We start from the raw sequence: 22,645 nt of genomic DNA, 5'->3' as shown, positions 1-22,645 counted from the left end.
GCCCATGTCCTCTGGCTCTGTTCTCTCTCTGGCAACTCTTTGCACTGAGAGGAAACTTATTGACTAGGGGACGGGAGAGGGACTCTGGTCCTGTCAACTGGTTGGTCATTGATTGCCAATGGAGAGGCTGTCAGGTGCTGACTCTTCAGCTGATTAGCTTCCTGAGCTTCTCTTGCTAGGAAACACATGTTCTTTTTCTGGATGTTGGTCATCAGGAAGGCCCTTTTGAGGTTGGACAAGGGAAGGGAGAAGAGGGAGATGCCAATCAAATACACTTGTCTTTGTTAATGGCCTCGGAGTAAGGTTTGGTGGGGTGACCAATAAATCTATTGTTGAAGATCATGTATGTGAATTGTCTATAGATTCTTTGGCAATGAAAAACATCTTTACTGTGTTTTTCTGATTATATATATAATGTGTATCCATTTAAAAGATATTTACACAATGCCAGGAAATGTAAGGAGGAAAGTAGAACTCACCTGGAACCTTGACCCTACGAGATTGCTCCCATTAACATTTGGTGATTTATTCTTACATGAAAAATTTTTATGCAGATAGGTACAGAAATATCTGATTTATGTAAATCATATCATAATGCTGTTTATTAAGTCTGTGTGCATAATTTCGTTCTGTCATTTTTTAAATGGTGTATCTACACTGCTTTTCTCTGTTAACATTGTGGAAATTTGTCCATGTGGACAAGAGTGGATCTAACTCATGGTTTCTCACCTCAGCAGTATTGACATTTGGGGCTGAACAATTCTTTGCTATGGAAGGGATGTTATGTGCATTGGAGGATGCACTACCTACTAGATCACAGAAGTACTGATCCCCCCACTCCCAGGTTGTAACACAAAAAATGTCTCCAGACATTGCCACATGGCCTCTGGGGAACAACAGGTGTCCCTGGTTGAGAGCCACTGATCTAACCAGTTGTTTTCAATAGTTGCATAATATTCTGCAGCCTTGGTATGTCACTGTGCAATCGTTCCCTTTCTGGTGGTCATTCAGTTTGTGGTATCTTTTTTGCCTGTCACATTTATGATTTAGATGGGTGCTGTCCTTGGTCCATGGTTGTCATTCAGGAACCTGGAAACCTTGCAGAGATAAAACCTGTGCCTCTGCCTCTGCCAAAACAACACTGTATGTGCCTGGGCTTCATTTACTTTATTCCTGGGTTAGCCCAAAGAGCAACCATAAAGGAGTCAGGCTGTGACTGGCCTGCTTTGGGAAGCCAGGCCTCATCTGTCACGGGCACATGCTCTTCAGCCAGATGATGGCAGCCAGAGGGGAAGGAAGGCCCAGCATTACCAATATTCTCATTTTTAAGAGAAGCTGGAGATACATATTTTTATGTAAAAAAAAAAAAAACCCTCTTAATTTTTAAAAAAGTGCATTTATTTATCTTGAGAGAGAGAGAGTGTAAGTGGGGGAGGAACAGAGAGAGAGGGAGAGAGAGTCCCCAAGCAGGCTCTGCACTGTCAGCATGGAGCCCAGTGTGGGGCTTGAACTCATGAACTGTGAGATCATGACCTGAGCTGAGATGAGGAGTTGGATGCTTAGATGACTGAGCCACCCAGGCACCCCCGATTTTTTTAGGTTGAAATCTAAGTTAAATTTTTAGAAAACACAATACAGGCTAAACGTAACAGGTCTCCTGCCTAAAGCTGGCCACAGTTTCCAATGTGCAACCTCGAGCATAGATATTTATCATTGATTGTGATCTGTGCTTTCCTGGGGTTTCAGTTCCTTGAGTGGCTAATGGTGAGGATCTAGTCCAGCTTTGTGGTAGTGAACATTGCTCTTAGACCTACCTTGTCTTCAGTGACACTTGCCTCTTGCCAGGTACCCATCCTCTTTTGGCGAGAGCTGAGCTCCTGTAATCTATGTTGTCTCCATGTCCAACACCGTCTGAGCCACCCTGGGTGCTTGGGGACTGCTGACTTATGTGTTTTCAGGAGAAATAGAGACAGTGCTGCATCATGCCTCAGAATCTTCCTAGCTTCATAATTTATCCCCGTAGTGGCTGGGGTAACTGTGTGAGAGGGGGTATTTACTGGGACTGGGACATGGTGGCTTTCAGCCATGTGGAAGCTCCACCCCTCTTTAGAATCTGTTGTTCATTTAGGAGCATGTGGCACATTTATTTACCTGGTTCTCTCCCCAAATAAAATGTTAGACTAGGAAGAGACATTGGTGATTTCTGAAAACAATACTTTCATTTCACAACTGGGGAAAGCAAGGGAAAGGAAGTGATTTAGCGGAGGCTCCATAGCAAGTGCCAGGGTGGGGCAGGTCTCTTGCATCCTGTCTCCTTTTCCAGGGTGTCTTTACCACGGCTTCTAATAGCTGACTTTCAAAGAAATGGCTTTCTTCTGTTTCTATTTGTCAGCTGATTTTTCTAGTCCATATTTCTATGATCCATCCCTGGGAGATGACCCTTAGGTTGCATTGTGTTAATTTGAGTTTTTGCAAATCTAATTACCCCCACATCCCCAAGTCTTTCAAGACAACAGCCTTATTCTTCTATTTGAGCATTGTTTTAAAGAGGAGGATTTAGCTGGATATATTTTGTGGAAGGTGTATTTTGAGGAAGGTTTTGTGGTGTTCTACAAGCTTAAAGACCAGATTATATCAGATTTTCAGATGCTGCCTTAATAAGCTGGATATTATGCTGGTGATGATTTTGAAGACACAGCAACATGTGATAATTGGCAAGCCTTAGGTGGGATTGAATTGATTGACAGCTTGCCCCTTTGATTGGAAATGTGTTATACCGCAGTTCCTATGAATCTAACTTCCTGGTTTTCTACACCCACAGCTGCCAACAGCTCTTAGCTGCCGGAGAAGGCAGGCAGATCGGGCAGCCTGAGAGGAATGCCATGTGTTAGAATAGGCTTTATCCTGGTGCCCACTCGACTGCCAGGATGCTGTCAGTACAGTTTGAAAAATGTGTGAGGGACCATCCACCAGCCTGACACCTATGTTGGCCAAGGTCAGAACCCTCAGAAATCTGACTGCTTGCTGGCAGTTGTAACAGCAGAAGTAATGGCATGAGAAGAGACACAGCTCCAAGAGAGAAGGTGTGCTCAACCGAGAGTCTAAGGACTTGGATTCCCCTGATCCCTTAGCTTCTTTGAGCCTTAGCAGCTTTATCTGGAGCACAGAGATTAAACAACATTGCCCCTTCTATCCCTTAGAGATGCTATTAAAGCCAGTTGAATGTGTGTGGGTTGAATTGTGTCCCTCCAAAATTCACATGTTAAAGCCCTAACTCCCGGTACTTAGAATGTGACCTTATTTGCAGATTCATTTAGTTAAGATGAGGACATACTAGAGTAGGCATTCTTATAAAAAGGGGAAACTTGGGCCCTGACATGCACACAGGGAGACCATGATGTGAAGATTGAGGTTGTGCTGCCACAAGCCTAAGAACTAACAGAAGTTGGGGGAGGAACCTGGAACAGGTCCTTTCTTAGCACCTTGACAGGGAGCATGGCTCTTGCTGACACCTTGATCTTGAACTTCTAGCCATTAGGACTGTGAGACAATAAATTTCTGTTGTTTAGGTCACTCAGTTTGTGGTACTTTGTTATGGCAGGAGTAGAAAACTAATCATACACAGCCCACACACGTGTACACACACACACACACACACACACACACACACACACACACACTGATTTGAAATATTTAACACTCAACAGCAACCACTAGTATATTTGGGGCCAGGACAAACCCAGTCATGGCAGTGTGGGGTTATTAGTTCATAATAGTAGGCTGGGTTGATGGTGGGGCTTAGACGGATGGACTAGACAGTAAGATCCTAAAGACAAAGACTGATTGGTTGTAGTTGGCACTTTATTCTTAGCATTCAGCACAATATCCAACCCAGTTTTTGTGCTATTTGTTAACTAGATTAAATGTTATAAACAGAGAAGTCATTGTGATTGGGTTTTAAAACTCAAATATAATTTACATAACAAAAACTCACCATTTTAAAGTGTATAATCCAATGTTTTGTCGTATATTCACAAAATATTCATATATATTTTCACAACATTTATTCTTTTTTTTTCTTTTCTTTTTAGTTTTGATAGTGGCCATCCTAATGGGTGTGAAGTGTTATCTCGTTGTGGTTTTGATTTGCTTTTTCTGAATGATTAGTGATGTTGATGTTCTTATCGTATGGTTATTGGCCATTTGCTTATCTTTGGAGAATTGTCTATTCAAGTCCTTTCTCATTTTTAAAATTAAATTGTTATTTTTGTTGTTTAGTTCTTTATATATTCTGCATATGAATCCTTATTAGGTTTATAATTTGTGAAATTTTTCTCCCATTGTGTAAGCTATTTTTTCATTTTCTAGAGAATGCTCTTTGATAAACAAATATATTTTTTAATTTGTTTTTACACTTATTCATTTTTGAGAGACAGAGACAGAGCACAAGTGGGGGAGGGGCAGAGAGAGGGAGACACAGAATCTGAAGCAGGCTTCAGGCTCTGAGCTGTCAGCACAGAGCCCAATGCGGGGCTTGAACTCACAAACTTCGAGATCATGACCTGAGCTGAAGTCAGAAGCTTAACTGACTGAGCCACCCAGGTGCCCCAGTAAACAAATATTTTTCATTTTGATGTAATCTAGTTTATTTTTTCTTTGTTTTCTTGTGATTTTTGATGTCATATCTAAGACATTGTTACCTAATCCAAGGTCACAAGTAAATATATACTTATGATTTCTTCTATGAGTTTTACAGTTTTAGCTCTTACATTTAGGTCTTTGGTCTGTTTTGAGTTAATTTTTGCATACAGTATATGGTAGGGGCCTTCCTTCCTTCCTTCCTTCCTTCCTTCCTTCCTTCCTTTCGTGGCTATTTGGTTGTCCCTGTGCCACATATTGGAAGAACTATTCCTTCCCCATTGGTCTTGGCCCCTGTGTCAAGATCAGTGGACCAAAGACACGTGGGTTTATTTCTGGACTCTTCATACTATTTCAATGATATGTATATCTGTGCTTCTTCTAGCACCACAACCTTTTGACTAGTGTAGCTTTATAGTAAGTTTTGAAATTGGGAAATTTGTATCCAGTCACCTTGTTCTTCTTTTTTTCAATATTCTTTCACTGATGAGGCTTTCTTAACCAGTAGGGACAGTTAGGAATTGGTTAAGTATATGAGTTCCGTATGTCCATAGCAAGATAGCTGTGCCCTTTAAGGTCTCTCTGCCCTTGATAAAAGCTCTGGCCTGAAAGAGAACCTGACCAGACTGTAGAAGTGGTGTACATGGTGATTGAGTAGCTGATCAGTTTCATTGTTTTCTTGGATTTGTGTCAAGTCACCTGGAAAATCAAAGGTATCATTTCACTTTATTCTTCAAATATCTATCTTAAGCAGGTAGAGAAAATGTGTTTACATTCATGATATAGGTAGAGAAAGTGAGTGACAGAGTTAAAAGATTTGTTTAGATTACAAGGTTAATTCATGGCATAACATTTACTAGAAGCAGGTCCCCTATCTCTCAATGTTGTATACTTGTTTTGCTTAAAAACGTGTATTTCTTGGGGCATCTGGGTGGCTCAGTTGGCTAGGTGTCTGACTCTTGATATCAGCTCAGGTCATGATCTCATGGTTCGTGAGTTCAAGCCCCACATTGAACTCTGCACTGGCAGTGTGGAGCCTGCTTGGGATTCTCTTCCTCCTTCTCTTTCTGCCCCTCCCTCACGTGTGCTCTTTTTCCTCTCCCAAAATAAATAAACATTTTTTAAAAAATTGTATTTTTAAATTTTATTAATATTTATTTACTTTTGAGAGAGAGTGAGAGAGAAACAGAGTGTGAGAGAAACATTTAAAAAAATGTAAACATTTTTTAAAAAATTGTATTTTTAAATTTTATTAATATTTATTTACTTTTGAGAGAGAGTGAGAGAGAAACAGAGTGTGAGCGGGGGAGGTGCAGAGAAAGAGGGAGACACAAAATCCAAGGCTCCAAGCTCTGAGCTGTCAGCATAGAGCCTGACGACAGGACTCAAACCCACAAACTGAAATCATGACCTAAGCCAAAGCCAGACGCTTAACAGCTACCCAGGCACCCCCCAAAATTGTATTTTTAAAAATTACATGAATAGTAAATGTTAACTACAAAAAAATCATTACAGATAAGGAAGAGGAGGAAGAGGAGGGGGAGACTAATTACCTTGTAATACTATTGCTCAGAAAAGATCCAGCAATTGGGGGATTCCCATTGGACCATGAGTAGCAATATGCTGGTAAATGTTCAACACCTGGCTCTGCAGAAAAGTAATGCCCTGATTTGTACTATTTGCCAGTTTCTTTTGTGTAAATACTCCTATATGGCTGATTTTGAGCTACCAAGGTGACATCACTGAATGTGGATGTAGGAAGAGATGCACATAGTCAGCTCTCATGAGCCGGTGCCAGCATATCACTGAAGGGTACTCTGTCTAGTTCCTTGCTGCTCAAAATGTAGTTCATGAATGATCGGCATTGACAGCGCTTGAGGGCTTCTGAAACACCCAGAATCTCAGGCGCCACCCTGACCTATGGAATTAGAATCAGAATCAGCATTTTAACAAGATCTAGGGTGATTCCTATCAATGTTTGAGTTTGAGCAGCATTTCTCTACAGCTGTACTGTCCCATGTGGTAGCCACTAGCCACACGTGGTTGTAGAGCACTTGAAATGTGGCTAGCCCAAATTGAGATGGTCTGTTTTGAATACTTACTGTGTGTCTTGGTTCAGCCTGCTATAATGCATTACCATGGCTTAAACAACAAACACTTATTTTTCATAGTTCCGGAGGCTGGGAAGCTCAAGATCAGGGTGCCAGGAGATCTGGTGTTTGGGGAAGGCCTACTTTCTGGCTTCTTGCTGTGTCCTCACATAACTGAGAGAGGAGGCTCTTGTCTTTCTTCCTTTTCTTACAAGGGCACTAATCCCATCATGAGAGTCCACTGTCATGACCTAATCTAAGCCTAATCACCTTTCAAAGGTCCTACCTCCTAATACCATCCCATTGGGAGTTAGAGTTTCAGCACACAGACTTTTGGGGGGAGACAGTCATACAGTCTATAACAGTATGGAAAAAAAGTACACTATCCCATAAATATTAAAAAAATATTTTTAAATGTTTATTCATTTTTGAGAGAGATACAGTGCGAGTGGGGGAGGGGCAGAGAGAAGGAGACACAGAATCTGAAGCAGGCTCCAGGCTGTGAGCTGTCAGCATAGAGCCCAATATGGGGCTCGAACCCCTGAACTGTGAGGTCATGACCAGAGCCAAAGTCAGACACTTAACCTACTGAGCTACCCAGGCACCCCTCCCATAAATATTTTTTATATTAACTACATGTCAATGTCAGAATATATTGGGTTAAATAAATATTATTAATTTCAACCATTATTTTTTGCTTTGTTTTTTTTAATCTAGCTACTACAAAATTTAAAGTTGCTATGTGGCACAGATTATACGGACAGTACCAGTGTAAAGCATGGAATGCCTAGGACTCTGACTGTTCTGTGTGTCCCTTGGGCCCACTTCTTTCTAAACCTCAACTTAAGTTGATCCAGGGGTTTCTAATAACACAATGAGTTGTCCACGGCCACACTGATGGTAATGGCCAAAGCCACCATCCATTTCCTCTTTACTGCTGCTCTTGTGTCCCACATCAGTGGACTCAGAAAATATTAATAAACTGAACTGAATAATAGCTCTTTGCCACTGAAAGTTCAAGGATATTCTACTTCAAGAATAGAGGAGGATTCCAGAAATGAAGTGTCTCATATACCTCTTCTTACATCTGTTATCTAGGAGGCTTCCCGGGCAATAGTGCATCAGTCTGTGCATCATTTCCATGGCCCTCAATGATCTCTCAGGGACTCATCTTCATGACAAAGGAAGAGTCACTAAATAACTCCTGTTCCTAATAAACAGCCAGAGAGCGAGTGTACCGCTGCTCAGCACATTAACCATATTTACCATCTAAGAGACAGAAAGCAACCTGTCTCATTTGATGAGGAAGCCATAAAGTTTTAGTGAATGGGAAGTAAATCAGGGCTTCTGCTTGCCTTGTAAAAATGCACTGCCTCGTGTTGCATCTCACTCTTCACTTGCATGAGTGTATTTTTATTCCTCTGCATAAATAAAACATGATTCGAAGCCATCCTCTTGACTTGCTCTTGGTGCTAGGTTCAACAACCAAAAAATTAAAGTTGGCATTGTGTTTCTGATGAGGCTTGAGCATTAGTATGAAACATCTACCATATTTGCAAGGTGAAAAAGGCTTTAAGCTGGGAAGGGACAAAAAAAGAATCTTCCTCTTCAGTCCCGTGAGAGGGCATGCAAATTGCCTGCTGCAGTCCTGGGTACAAAAGAAAACCACAAAACAGACTGTTTCACTGCCATCTCCAAAAGCCAAGAGCACTTTGAGGATAAGAATAGATAAATAAATAGTCAAATTCAGTCAAACAATCAGCTTTTAAAATTAATTCACAAGATCAGTGACAGGTGCTAAACTGTGTTTTATAGTCACATGAATATGGTAAATATCTGGAGACATAAAATTTTCTTGGTTGATTTCAGTCAGTCATTTTTCTTCATTTTGACCCAGAGTATTTCACGTAAAAGCTGCTTTGTGGCTACTAGTAAGTCTGGTATCTGTCTGTCTTTTGTCCTCCTCCTACACCTGAAATTTAATTTCAGAACTGCTATATAGAGAAGATCAAGAATCAGGGATTTTGTAAAGATTTAGGAGGGTCCTGTGGTGAAAAGGCAGGGAGGGGGAGGGCATCAGAGCTGGCTGGTTGCCATGGGGCTAAGGCTGAAGCAGGAGGGTGGTGCCCGGAAACAGAGGACAAATAAGAGAACAGTGGAAAGTTGCCAAGTTTGAGCTGCACAAACATGTTCAAAGTGGATTATGAAAGCCTGCAGTTCTTGAATCAGATACTAGGAGCTGAGGTAGCACCTATGGGTGTCTGGCAATTGGGGAAGGAAAGTGGAAGGGAAGCTCTTAGGGTGAATATCAAACCAAGCAGGCCAACTCTTCTGGTAGGCTTTATGTACCACTGGTGAAACTTTTCCTGGATAGCTAAGGTTTCTTTGAAGTACTTGGAGAGCATTTGACAGAGAATGTTGTGTATTTAGTTTATCTAGTTATTTTCATTTTTATTTGGTTTTACCCAATGGGTAACATTTCTTATAGAGCATATTTCCTTTTATATGTTTGCAAATACAAATTTTCTGCTAATAAGCATTGTCTCTTGTCAGAATCTTATACAAAGCTTCAATGTTGAGAATAGCAGTCAACAAATAACACTATATTATAAAGAGGGCAGTGTCGTCTCTGAACCATAGACGACAACACAGAAAAATGAGAGAAACCATACCACTTTCTCCAGTCGAAAAAGAAGCCTGGAGAGTGGAAAGGATGTGAGTTGTTGGTTGTAGTCCTAGAGGAGACTACCCTCTACTCTCCCAAGGAGGTTTTCTTCCAAGTCAAAGGAGAGCACTATTTCTAGTGCTTGGGGAGTGTCTGCAATAAGGGAAGACTAGCACCCCACTCTCCACCTAGCTGGGTCCATGTGGAGAATCCATGGGTCTGCTCTGGGCCACTTTTGCAGCTGAGTGAGTTATAGTGAGAAAGGCCTATGAAGCTTGATAAATATCCTGGGAGTTAGAGGGCAATGTGGGAACACAACCATGTCTACCTAGTGCCTTGAAAGTCCTAAAGTCAAGGTGTTCCCTGGAGCAGCCTTAATTGTAAGGTGAAGAGAGAGGGCAGCAATGAGGCAGCTTGCACACTACATTTGATTCAGTCAGGATGAGTGACTTTTCTCTAGGTCAGTTGCTTATTGCAGAAAATGCTGGGTTGGACTTTTTTATTGTATCCTGTCAGACTATGGGGTCAGGATAAGATACTGTGGATGTCCCATCTGGTTAGGAGTGGAGAGAGGTGTTCAAGAGGTTAGCCAGAGAGTGTATTCCCATATGAGGGCAGTAGAAAGGCACCCACAAAGAACCCATGTCTATAGCCTATGAGAGAGCTAGCACCAAAACACTTCTGCCCATTGGGGGCATTGATAGCCAGCCCATAGGGAATCAAAACAATGTATACAGTTAAGTAGAACACTTGTTGTTTTTCCTCTATCCTCCTGTTCAGTACGAGTCAGAAAAGGAAAAGAGAAGAGATGGAAGAAGAAGATAAAAACAGACAATACGCCCTTCACTTCTGATCTTCACCCAAGTGTTGGGCCTGAATAAAGAGCAGGTTGGAAACTTTGGATTACATATGATATTCAAGTTTAGATTTATACTGGATTGTGCTTTTTAAAAGCAAAAGGGGAGTCAATCCTAGAATAGAACTTGTTTTTGTTTTGTTTCGTTTTGTTTTTGTTTTTGTTTTGTAACTAGAAGTGCCTAGAAAGTTATTGGATTGGGTAAACTGTCATCAAGGGTGATTTGGCAGAGTGGGGAGAGGGCAGTAGTTGTGGAGGAAAATAAAACTATTTAATGCTTGGATTCCTTTGAAACTTTCCAGAATGTTCAGCAAACCAGTTATACTTATTAAGGTAATTCCTCCCAGAGTTTTCATGTCATTGCACAATAGGAAATGATAATTCCATTTGTAAGTCAAGCTAAGGCACATATATATGCCTATTACTTATGCCTAGAGGTCATGAGAGGTGACTGGTTGAGGGTTTTTATCCCTTCAGTCTGAGGCTCTATCCAAAGGACTGATGACCATGTCCATGGGCTGGTACTCTGTTTTACATTGTATACACTCAGGGTGATTGGAGAGAATTCCTCATATTTTTTTTTTCTAATGTGTATTTATTTTGAGAGAGAGAGAGAGGGAGAGAGCGAGCAAGCACAAGCAGGGGGAGGGGGAGAGAGAGAGGAGAGGGAGCATATCAAGCAGGCTCTGTGCTGTCAGTGCAGAGCCTGATGTGGGACTCAATCCCAGGAATCATGAGATCATGACCTGAGCCGAAATGAGAGTGGATGCTTAATCGACTGAGCCATTCAGATGCCCCTCCTCTTCTTTGTTTATGGGAGAAGGGATGACTTTTAGTCCCATATATAGTCATCTTAAGATGGCATGGATCATGGAAATCCCTAGGTTTAAATTCTCATCTGTACATTAGCATAGAAGAAGCAAAGAATAATGGAACAAATATTGACTTGGGAGACAAAGTTCCAGCATTGTCAATGGCCAGGTACTTGGGCAAGAAACTTAATCAGTCTGGGATTTTGTTTCCTTAACTGACAATTAAGGGGACTTGGGGGGCAAGTATTCAATAAATGGCAGCCATCACCAGCATCATCACCACCATTCTTCGAGACTGAACTCTAAGGGGAAGGGGCAATAAATATTCGATTCAATTAGTTCATCAAATTTGACTGGCTATTACACATGGGACATAAAAGGTAATAAGAAAGCTCCCCTGAAGCATGTGGGGTGGGACGTTTGGTACCCTAAGGCTGCGGAACTCCCCAAAGTCCTCAAATGATGATCACATGTCTCCTTATGGTTTCTGAGACCTTTTCTGTGACATTTGTTTACTACATACAGCAGTACATCCTGGCCACACACGTGGTGGCTACTGGATCGAGTTGGTTGCATGCCATCACCTGTACTAATCCTCAGAGCTCCTCTCCTCTGGTTTTGTAAGCATCCAAAGGAGACAATATGTCTAATAGAGTGTCCATCTTCATCTGATGCCTGAAATATTAAAATTAGATTTGGGATATCTATGGTATGTCATACCATGTTGGTCAGATATGAAATTTTAGCTTTTATTTTCCCAGAAGTCTAGAAATTATTAGAGAGGAGAGTGGTATATATGCCTGGTCAGCATAGGGATCACTTTATGGGTATCTACTTTTCTCAGGCAAGGAGCTCAGACTCAAGAATCTGGGTAGAAAAAATTATTTTTGGTGAACTTACTCCCATAATTAAATTAATACATATCAAGTAATTTATTCATTACCTTCTTACCTTCTTCCTTTCTTTTATCCCACCAATTTGGCTTGATATCCCCTAAAAGCAGAACTTTCAGAGTAGGCCCTGCATGCAGGTAGTTTATGTGGGAGATGATTAGACGAAAAAGTATGAGGGAACGGGAGGGTAAAACAGGGAAGGAGGAAAGTCAGAATAAGGATGTGTTGTTGAGCTCATTGATGTAAGAAATGAGTGCTGATTCTGCTAGATTTTCTGAGAAGCATGTAGAAACACTCTTGGAATCATCCACTGGAAGGATGAGAGACTAGAGCCTTTATTCACCAGCTTCCTTTCCATAGTATTTGATATTACCCGCAGTGGCATTACCTGCCCTTGCACTTATGGGCTGCTTGCATGCACCGGCTTACTCCCAGGACTTTGGAGAAGACTGGGGCAAAGTGCATACCACCTTTGAGGTGGGACACTGGTGCTGGGGACTGTTCACTCACCTAATGCTGAAATAAGATGTGGGCTGGGAGATATGACAAAGGTACCACAAATGTCTGCTTATTCTAAAAAGATTTATGGTGGCTTGCAAACATTAACATTACATTTTAAATATATTCAGAGGAGTTAAAAATGAAGAGTCAGTAACAAAGTTATTATAAGAACAGATGTGTGGGGTGCCTGGGTGGCTCAGTCAGTTAAGCGTCTGACTTCAGATTATGATCTCATGGTCTGTGAGTTTGAGCCCCGCATCGGGCTCTGTGCTGACAGCTCAGAACCTGGAGCCTGCTTCTGACAGCTCAGAACCTGGAGCCTGCTTCAGATTCTGTATCTCCCTCTTTCTCTCTGCCCTTCTCCCACTCATGCTTGGTCTCTCTCTCTCTCTCTTTCTCATAAATAAACATTAAACATTTTTTTCAAAAGAACAGATGTCATTTAATCTTATATACTTCTTAGATATGGGACCTAAAGAAAAGGCTCTGAACTTTGAAACAGCCAACATGAAGAGGAAATCATGATAAAGTACAAACTTTACAATGATTGAAGACAAAAATGAACCAATTGTTCAGTAGAAACATCAAAGAGTAATTTCTCCTATTGATCCTCAGAGAGGACAAGGGGATGTGATGAATTACATACTGATTAAAATCTTTAATGTAAAATTTGGTGTAAGTTTCATAAAGCTGTTTCTTATGTTTGAATGCAGGCAAATGGCTTCCCCCCAAGCATTATTAGTAAAACTAAGGAGGGGGGCAGAGAGGGGGATATTTGTAAGATGCAGGGCACTTGGTGGTACTCTGGTAGCCCCACTAATAGATGGACAGTTTTGGAGACTAGAAGAATGAGTCAATGACTTTTAATTATATATTTACTTATTGAGAGAGAGAGGGAGAGAGAGAGAGAGAGAAAGAGAGTGAGAGAGCGAGCATGTGTGTGAGCTGGGGAGGGGCCAAGGGAAAATCTGAAGCCAGGCTCCACACCCAATGTGGAGCCCAACTCGGAGCTCTATCTCACAAACCATGAGATCATGGCCTGAGCCGAAATCAAGAGTTGGATGCTTAACTGACTGAACCACCCATGTGTCCTGAGCCAATGACTTTTGGAGTGTTTCTTACCAGACCTCTTTTTTTTCCTCAACTGTCTCTCATTCCAATTTCCTTCCCTGTTTAGAATAACAGAAAAGCATGGGCTTTGAAGTGAAATTCAACTGTGAAAACTCAGCCTATTCATCAATAACTAACTTAGGATGAACAAATTTATTACCCTTACTCTCAAATTTGCTACTTATTAGCTACAGCGCCTTTTTCTTTTGACAAAACAACACATATTCTTTTAGAAAAATTTGAAAAAAGAGAACTATAAGAAAAAAATTTAAAACTGTATGCAGCTTTCCCATCCATATAAAGAAATGGTGGTTGAACTATTACGTTTTGGTAAATTCCTTTCTAGTTTTGTGTTACATACAGTTTTGTGACTATATTATATATACTGTTTTTTTCTTTATTTTTTCATTATATTATGAATATTTTCCCATGCTAATGAATATATACTGACATAATCACTTTTAATGGATGCATTTTCATCCATCAAATGATGTGCCATCATTGTTTAATCATACTTGATTATAGACATTTAGATTGTTTCCAATTTTGGATTATTATGGTGAAAGTCATGATTAACATCCTTACACATAATTCTGTGCATTTTTCACCCAAATGTTTCTTTAGAATCAAACCTTAGATTTGGAATTGCTGTAATAAATGATGTGAAAATTACAAGGCTTTGGTATATTTTGCCAAATGTTATATGTACTTACTTCCCCTACCAGCAGTGTATCAGCATGCCTGTCTCACCAAACATGTCTATGACATCTGATGACAGTATAGACACAGTATGTGTAATAGCTAGAAGGCTGTTTTGGTCCACAGTTAAGTACCAGCCAGGGAAATAGGAGCCACTCTATGTGTTACAGAAAGAGGGAATTTAATACAGATATTGTTTGCACATGTGATGGGGTAGTTGCAAAGCCAAACAGGATGCTATGGACTGGATTGTGTTCTTCCAGAATTCATTTGTTGAAGTGCTACCCCCCAGTGTGATTGTGTTTGGAAGTGGGGCCTTTGGGACATAATTAGGTTTAGATGAGGTCATGGGTGTGGGGACCTCATGATGGGATTAGTTCCCATCTAAGAAGAAACATCAAAGAGTTTGCTTGCTCTTTCTCTGTCTCCACACATACCAAAGACAGGAAAGGCCATGTGAACCCATAGCACGAAGGCAGTCATCCACAAGCTGGGAAGAGGGCCTTCACCAGGAACTGAGTTGGCCAGTACTTTGATCTTGGATTTCTTATCCTCCAGAACTGTAAGAAATACATTTTCATTGTTTAAGCCATTTAGCGTATGGTATTTTGTTATGGCAGCATGAGCAGACTAAGACATAGGCTAACTCAGAGAGTACAACTGGAAACCACTGCTTTTCCTAGGACAGAGGAAGGAGGCGGCATTGCCAAAGCCCAAGGCCTGGAGCCATCTGAAGGAGGCAGATGTCCTTTGGAAGTTGGAATGGCAGAGATAGAGCCTATAAGAGAAAAATGGGGAGAAACACCCGGATTTTTCCTTCCTCCTGTCCTCCAACCTTCCAGCAGGACCTCCCACTAGCAGAACAATGTGAAACCCCTGACAAGGAAGCATGGGAAAGCCAGAGGCCCCTGGACAGTGTGACACAGAGCATGGAAGACTAGAGATGAAACTGAGGACTCACAGATCCAGGAGTGCAGAAGATACTGTGTTTGGTAGAACAGTGTCTTTGAGAAGCTCTGCTGTCTTGCCTGTGCAGGAGACCCTCTCTTTCAGGTTATGCAGGGCACTATGCCAGCACAAACCATTACAAAGGCTGCTCAACCCTGTAGGCACTGGAGTTTTCAGCCCCTGCTTTAACTCGTGTGCCCACTTTAGACAGGGGAGAGCATTTTAAGAGTGGAGACAGTATGGGGAAAGGCATGGGGGTGGAAAAGAATTCCACTGAAGCCAATTTCTGTACCTTTTCTTAGGTAGCCTGGTCCTTGAAAGTTATAATTTTTTTTTTTTTTTAATTTATTTTTGGGACAGAGAGAGACAGAGCATGAACGGGGGAGGGGCAGAGAGAGAGGGAGACGCAGAATCGGAAACAGGCTCCAGGCTCCGAGCCATCAGCCCAGAGCCTGACGCGGGGCTCGAACTCACGGACCGCGAGATCGTGACCTGGCTGAAGCCGGACGCTTAACCGACTGCGCCACCCAGGCGCCCCTGAAAGTTATAATTTTTAAAAGACATAGCCCTTGACCTTTAATACTCCATATTAAAAGCCAGAGAGTGAACCGTGTCTGTGTGAGTCTTCTGTTGTGTGAAAATCTATTTCATGTGCGTCTGGAGTGGACTAAATTAGGCAGTGTGATGTTCACATGGGTTCAGCTTCATTCTTTGTAAATCATTAAAGCTGTTTAGAGAGCAGGTGGGTACATGATCATGGTTGGCTCTGCATGCCGTCACTGACGCTAGGGCTCATGTCTGTGAGCCTCCTCCATTCAGCCAGTCATCTCTTCATGCTTACTGAGGGAAACCCAACAGATGTTTAACAATGCGGAGAGGAAATGTGGATGCCTGAGAACTTTCACCAAGGCCAAGGGAAATGCAAGGTTAGTCATTTTGGCAAAGAATGGCTGGTGAAATACAGCCCGCAGGCTCTGGAGGCTTTGGGTCTGCGTTACTGCAATGCAGCCTGTGGTTGAGTGGGGCCTGGTGCAGGGCTGTGTCTGCCTGGAGGAGGAGAGGAGTACCTGGTTCTACGTTAGATAAGGGGGCATGTGGAAGCCTGTAAGGTAGGTCTGCCTGCTTACACAGTGGGGAGATCCTGTCCTCATTTCAAAGGGCTTTCATGAAACCACCTTGTCCTGTTCGAACACTTCCAAGTGGAGAGCTAAGTAGGCATTTCTGCTACAGTCCAGACCTTCAGCCTAACTTTCCTCATGTGCTGCATTTGCACATCCCATTTCGGTCTCGTGGCCTAATTCAGTTTGCTCGTTTGTCCTTATTACTTTGGGTTAGTCTCTTGCTTTGGGGTGGGCTGTTTTGGCTTGAGGAGAACAAGGTATGGGGACCATTCTTCTGACAGGCACTGGTCGCATGAGCCACAGACACAAGTGCTTCCAGACCAGGGTGGTCTCAGGAGCAGGTTAAGCAGGCAAGGGGAGGGGACCTGTCAAACCCATCTAATGGGGGCACTCTTGGCCTGAGTTGATTATAGGCAGTGGGACCTCTGACTCCCACATTGGCTTTGATTTCTTGTTTTTAAGGAAAACTCGGAGATCTCCATGGAAGTTTTCTTTTTTTAAAAAAAAAAAAATTTAACATTTATTTATTTTTGAGACAGAGAGAGACAGAGCATGAACAGGGGAGGGTCAGAGAGAGGGAGACACAGAATCTGAAACAGGCTCCAGGCTCTGAGCTGTCAGCACAGAGCCCGACGCGGGGCTCGAACTCATGGACCGCGAGATCATGACCTGAACCGAAGTTGGAAGCTTAACCGACTGAGCCACCCAGGCGCCCCTCCATGGAAGTTTTCAAAAACGGGAATTAAGTCTAAAAATGTCAAAAGCAATGTGTAGGCTATAAACTTCACTTCTTTGGACAGAATCTGGCCCAGGGGCCAACAGTGTACATTCCTGGGCTTTTCACAATGCCAACCGAGATAGTGTCTCCATCCTGAAGGGCCTTCAGTGGAGCAAGAAACTGCAAGATCCAACTTTGTCACAAGGCAGAATAAACCCAAGATGTGCTATAAAGAGAGATTCTAGGAAGTGCTATGGGTGTCCCGACAGAAGAGATTTTTATGAAGATATTTTTCTTTCTAAGGTATTAACATGAAATATTAATTCTATCTTAAATAATTGATCTTCAAAATGTGGGAAAACCAATTTATTCTGTTTGTGTCGTCCATGGTATGAGACTGGGCTTAAAGGTGAGACCACTTTAATAATGAGGCCTCTGGCTACTTCACTAAATAAATCCCCCTGGGGGAAGGATTTATACCTTACTGATTTCCACTCTGGAGTGTTAGAGTGAAAATTCCTGTGTAAATAGTGAAATAGGATTTTAAAAGATTGCTTTTTCTAGACAGGATGACTAATGAGAGAGGTAATCCCTTAAGATGCATTCATGTGCTCAGAGCAGCCCAGCCATTCCAGAATTCCCCAAGTGTGGAGTTCGGCAGGTAGTGGCAAAGCCAGACTGAAGAGGTACCGTGGGGCAGGGCTTTGCATGGGGGCAGGCCCAGGGTTGGGGACAGAGGCCGGACGTCAGCAGGACACCTGAGTTAGGATGTGGTGATTGTCCCGTTATCCTTGGAGCCCCAGGGTGCTGAGCTCCCACCTCTCCCAAGGCTCTTCCCATGCTGTATTACAATGATCTGTACATTCTCCCGCCAGCAGGCTGTGAGTATCTTGGTGCAGGGCCAGTGCCTAGCAGACTGCTGGCATATTGAATGTCAGCTGAATGAATGAATAAATGATAAACCAAATTAAAATGTAGACAGGTGTTCGGCATCAGGGAGATTCAGCAAGAAGTGGCGGTACTGCTGGGCGAGCGGATGCAGCGTGGCAACAGGCGATTTAGAGCTGGTGAAGTGCAGACTCTTGAGCCTGTGGGTAGAGGATGAAGTGAAGGGCAGGCCCTTGCTTTGGGGTTGCGGGCAGGGCATCAAGGCAGGACTCCAGCAGGAAGAAACACAGCATGAATTCAGTTAGTGGGACGTGGGGACAGAGCACAGCTTCAGGGCAGCAGAGAGCAAATGGTCAGAATGGACACTCTGTCATCAAAGAAAGGCAAGTTCAGATCTTCCCCCTTTTCCTAGCTGGGTGACTGGGCAATAGATTTAACTTCTCTGTGCCTCAGGGCCCACATTTCTTTTCTTTTTCCTTTTTTTTTTTTTTTTTTAATGTTTGTTCATTTTGAGAGACAGAAACAGAGCACAAGCAGGGGTGGAGCAGAGAGAGAGGGGAAACAAAATTCGAAGCAGACTCCAGGCTCCGAGCTGCCAGCACAGAGCCCGATGCAGGGCCCGAACTCACGAACCCATGAGATCATGACCTGAGCCGAGGTCTGACACTTAACGGACTGAGCAACCCAGACACCCCTCAAGGCCCACATTTCTTAAATGGGGGTCTAATTGTTGGGAAGACCATATGAGATATTGTGTGTGAAGCACTTAGCTCAATGCCTGGCAGAGAATCATTAATGCAAATATGGATAGTACTTGATTAGACATGGGGTACTTGATGCTGGGACTTCTGAGCAGTAACCAGGAGCTGGGGAGTCCACCTCAGGCATTTTGCAAACTATTTATCTCCTCACCCTGACCTGGGTATTGGGAATAAATATTGTATTTCTAAGGCTGCTCAGGAGATTCTGGTAACTCCCTCATAATGCCTCCTTGCTCAGCCCCCTTGCATTTTTATTTGTCTAATTCCTCTTCCCTACAAAACCAGTGTAGGTCTCCACATCCTGTTAGCGGATCTGCCTAGAGATGAAAGTGAAGTCCCCACATTGTGGGGACTAAAAGGATATCAAGGCAGGCAAGGCTGAGGTATCCATGAGACAGCATACAGAGTGCCTGGGGTCCACAGCACTTTCAGAGACCCACAAAATGTTTCCATTTCTTTTGAAATGAGAAGAAAAAAAAAACGAACTTTCAGGTTGAAGAAAATGTTTACTTACAGAATACTAATTTATATATTCATCTTTATACAAATGCTGTCATGAAATATACTCTTTAATGTTTTTTAATGAAGGAAGTGGGCCATAAAAGCTCAAGAAACACACCTATGAAAGTCCTAATGTGGCCCCGGGGACAGGGACCCCAGCAAGTAGTTCTCTAAGATCTATGGAAAGTACCTGGAAGGTTTATTAAATGCAGATTTCTGGGACCCATTCCAGAGTCAGGCAGCTGGTGGCAGGCTCAGGAATCTGCATTTGAACTGAAGCCCAGTTCATTCTGAAGCAGGCTGCAGGAATAGCCTTGAGACCCCCGGACCCCACTCTACATTATGGTCCTACCCTGGCAGTATGATTAGGGAATGCTGGGAGAGAGACCCTGCTGTCCACACTGGCAAATCCATCAAAGCATCAGTCAACCAGTCAGGAGCTCAACTAACTGCTGGATTGATCAAATATCTCTTGCCATCTATGTATTAGGACCTGATTTAAATATCTTATGGCTGAAAAGAGAAATGTTTGAAGCAGATTTTCTTTGGTTTTATTTATTATGTTTATTTATTTATTTTTATATTTTGAGAGAGTGTGAGGGAGAGGGAGAGGGAGAGAGAGAGAGAGAGAGGGAGGGAGAGGGAGAATATCTTAAGCAGGCTTCACTCTCAGCACAGAGCCCAACTCAGGGCTCCATCCCACAACCCTGGGATCATGACCTGAGCCAAAATCAAGAGTCAGACACTCAACTGAATGAGCCACACTGGTGTCCATGAAGCAGCTTTTGTTTAATGAATGTAGTGCACCATTGCGAGATGTAACTTTGCATTTAAACCCAGCTTCAAAAAGTTATTTTGCAAATCATTACACAGAACTTCCGCATTAAACATGGGCATTACACAAGTGGCTGATTTTGCTCCACTCTCCATGAATAAGCAGATTTCTTTAATTAAATATATGATTTTCTTTAATTGAAGCAGTTAGTTTGAAAGGTGATAACTAAATAAAATTTTATCCTACAAAATTTATAGAGTAAAAGCAACATTAAAATAACATTAACGTTGTAGGACAGACTCAGTGAAGGAGCAAATAGGCAGAAAATTGACAAATCCCTCACCTTAATGACTTGCAGCCATACTCTGTTGAGAAAGGTGTGATTCTTATCTGCATTTCTTTGCATTGGTGACTCTTTCCAATAAAATTCAATACTCTTTTAATACTCCTGTTTTGTCTGTACTGTTATTATGGCATGAATGATACCCTTTACTTTCACAGTTTTGCAGAAGAGTGTAGCAGTGATTTTGGAGGATGACCCAGTCGGATTGAAGGCAATTTCCTTGAGTTAGTTATAAAACCAAAATCTAGATAAGAGGTTTCTCTCTTTAATAATTCTAACATTCTCTTTTTTTTCCTTTTTGAGATATAATTGACGTATATTCTTATATTAGCTCCAGGTGTACAATGTAGTGATTTGATATTTTTATGCACTGAAACATGATCACCATGATAAGGCTAGTTACCATCTGTCACCATGCAAAGTTAATACAGTATTGACTATATTTCCCAAGCTGTACGTTAAATCACCATGACTTTATTTTAAAACTGGAAGTTTGTACTTCTAATTCCCCTTCACCCATTTTGTCTCCATCCTCCAGCCCTCTCCCCTCTGGCAACACCAATCTGTCCTTTCTATGAGTATGGGTTTTGGTTTTTTTTGTTTTTTTGTTTTTTTGGATTCCTCATATAAGTGAAATCATGTGGTCTTTGTCGCTTTTTGACTTATTTCATTTAGCATGATAACCTGAAGGTACATCCATATTGTTACAAATTGCCAAGTTTAATTCTTTCATATGGCTCAGTAAAAGTCCCTTATATATATGTACCACATCTCCTTTATTCATTTATTGATGGAACTTAGGTTGTTTCCATATCATGGCTATTGTAAATAATGCTGCAATGCATATAGGTAAGCATATATCTTCTTGAATTGGTATTTTTGTTTTCTTCAGAAAGATACTGAGTGGTGAAATCACTGGATCATTTGTTCTATTTTTAATTTTTTGAGGGACCTCCATACCGTTTTCCATAACAGCTGTACCAATTTATATAATTTTTTAAATTTTTTGTTTAAAATTTTTTTTTTAATGTTTATTTTTGAGAGACAGAGTGTGAGCAGGTGGGGAGCAGAGAGAGAAGGAGACAGAATCTGAAGCAGGCTCCAGGCTCTGAGCTGTCAGCACAGGGCCTGATGTGGGGCTTGAACTCACGAACCGTGAAATCATGACTTGAGCTGAAATCAAGAGTCCCACACTTAACCAACTTAGCCACCCAGGCACCCCTGCACCAATTTATATTTCCACCAATAGTACAGCAGGGTTCTTTTCACCATATCCTTGCCAACACTTGGTATGTCTTATCTTTTTGATATTAGCCATTCTGACTACTATGAGGCAATATCTCCTTGTGGTTTTGATTTGTTTTTCCATGGTAATTAATGGTGTTGAACTTTGGAAAAAAGTCTATTCAGCCTGTTATTTAGAGTGTTTTTTTGTTATTGAGTTGGATGAATTCTTTACATATTTTGGATATTAACTCCTTATCAAATAAATGATCTACAAGTAACTTCTCCCATCCAGTAGGTCACCTTTTCATTTTGTTGATAGTTTCCTTGGCTGTCCAGGAGCTATTTTCTTTGATGTACTCCCAATTGTGTTTTTGTTTTTGTTTTTGTTGCCCTTGCCTTTGGAGTCAGATCCCAAAAAATCAATGTTAAGAAGCTTACTGCCTAAAACTCCTTTCTTTTAGGAGTTTTATAGTTTCCAGGCTTACATTTAAGTCTTTAATCCAATTGAGTTAGTTTTTTTTATACAGTGTGATAAAGTGGTCCAATTTAATTCTTACTTTTCCTGACGCCATCTGTTGAAGAGACTCTTCTTTCCTTGTCATATATTCTTGCTTCCTTTCGGTAAATTTTAATAATTTTAACTTTATGCATGGGTTATTTCTGGGCTCTTATTATGTTGTATTGATCCATGTGTTTGTTTCTATGACAATACCCTACTGTTTTGATAACTATGGCTTTGTAATATAGTTAGAAATCAGGGAGTGTGAAGTAGAATAATCTGCCTTTGTTCTTAATGTTATTTTGGCAATTTGGGTCTTTTGTGGTTCTATATACATTTTTGAATTCATTGTTACAGTTTTGTGGAAAATGCCATTGGAATTTTGATAGGGATTACACTGAATTTGTGGATTGCTTTGGGTAGTATGGGCATTTTCACAATATTCTTCCAATTAATGAGATGAAATATATTTCTATTTATTTGTATCTTTAACTTCTTTCATCAGTGTCTTATAGTTTCTCTGCATAGGTCTTTCACTTCCTTGGTTAAATTTATTCCTGGGTATTGGGAATATTTTCTGGATTTCTCTGATAGTTTGTT

General features: G+C 41.5%; 1 long non-coding RNA gene across 2 annotated transcripts in view; it reads left to right on the top strand.

Annotated features, from left to right (window-relative positions):
* Nucleotides 1-22,645, top strand: part of LOC144617061 (uncharacterized) — a 325,321-nt gene that overhangs the window by 181,360 nt on the left and 121,316 nt on the right. The window contains exons 5-6 of one of the 2 annotated variants that reach the window (XR_013557077.1): nt 10,174-10,281; nt 12,919-13,028. This is a non-coding gene — a long non-coding RNA (uncharacterized LOC144617061). Of the gene's footprint in view, nt 1-10,173; nt 10,282-12,918; nt 13,029-22,645 lie in introns of those variants that run through there. The other variant, XR_013557078.1, reaches the window with a different exon arrangement.

Source organism: Panthera onca, chromosome C1 (genome assembly GCF_046562875.1).
Source record: "Panthera onca isolate mPanOnc1 chromosome C1, mPanOnc1 haplotype 2, whole genome shotgun sequence".
In the NCBI taxonomy this organism is placed as follows: domain Eukaryota; kingdom Metazoa; phylum Chordata; class Mammalia; order Carnivora; family Felidae; genus Panthera; species Panthera onca.
Note: the sequence above shows the minus strand (reverse complement) of the source record. Positions and strands in the feature narration are given on the sequence as shown.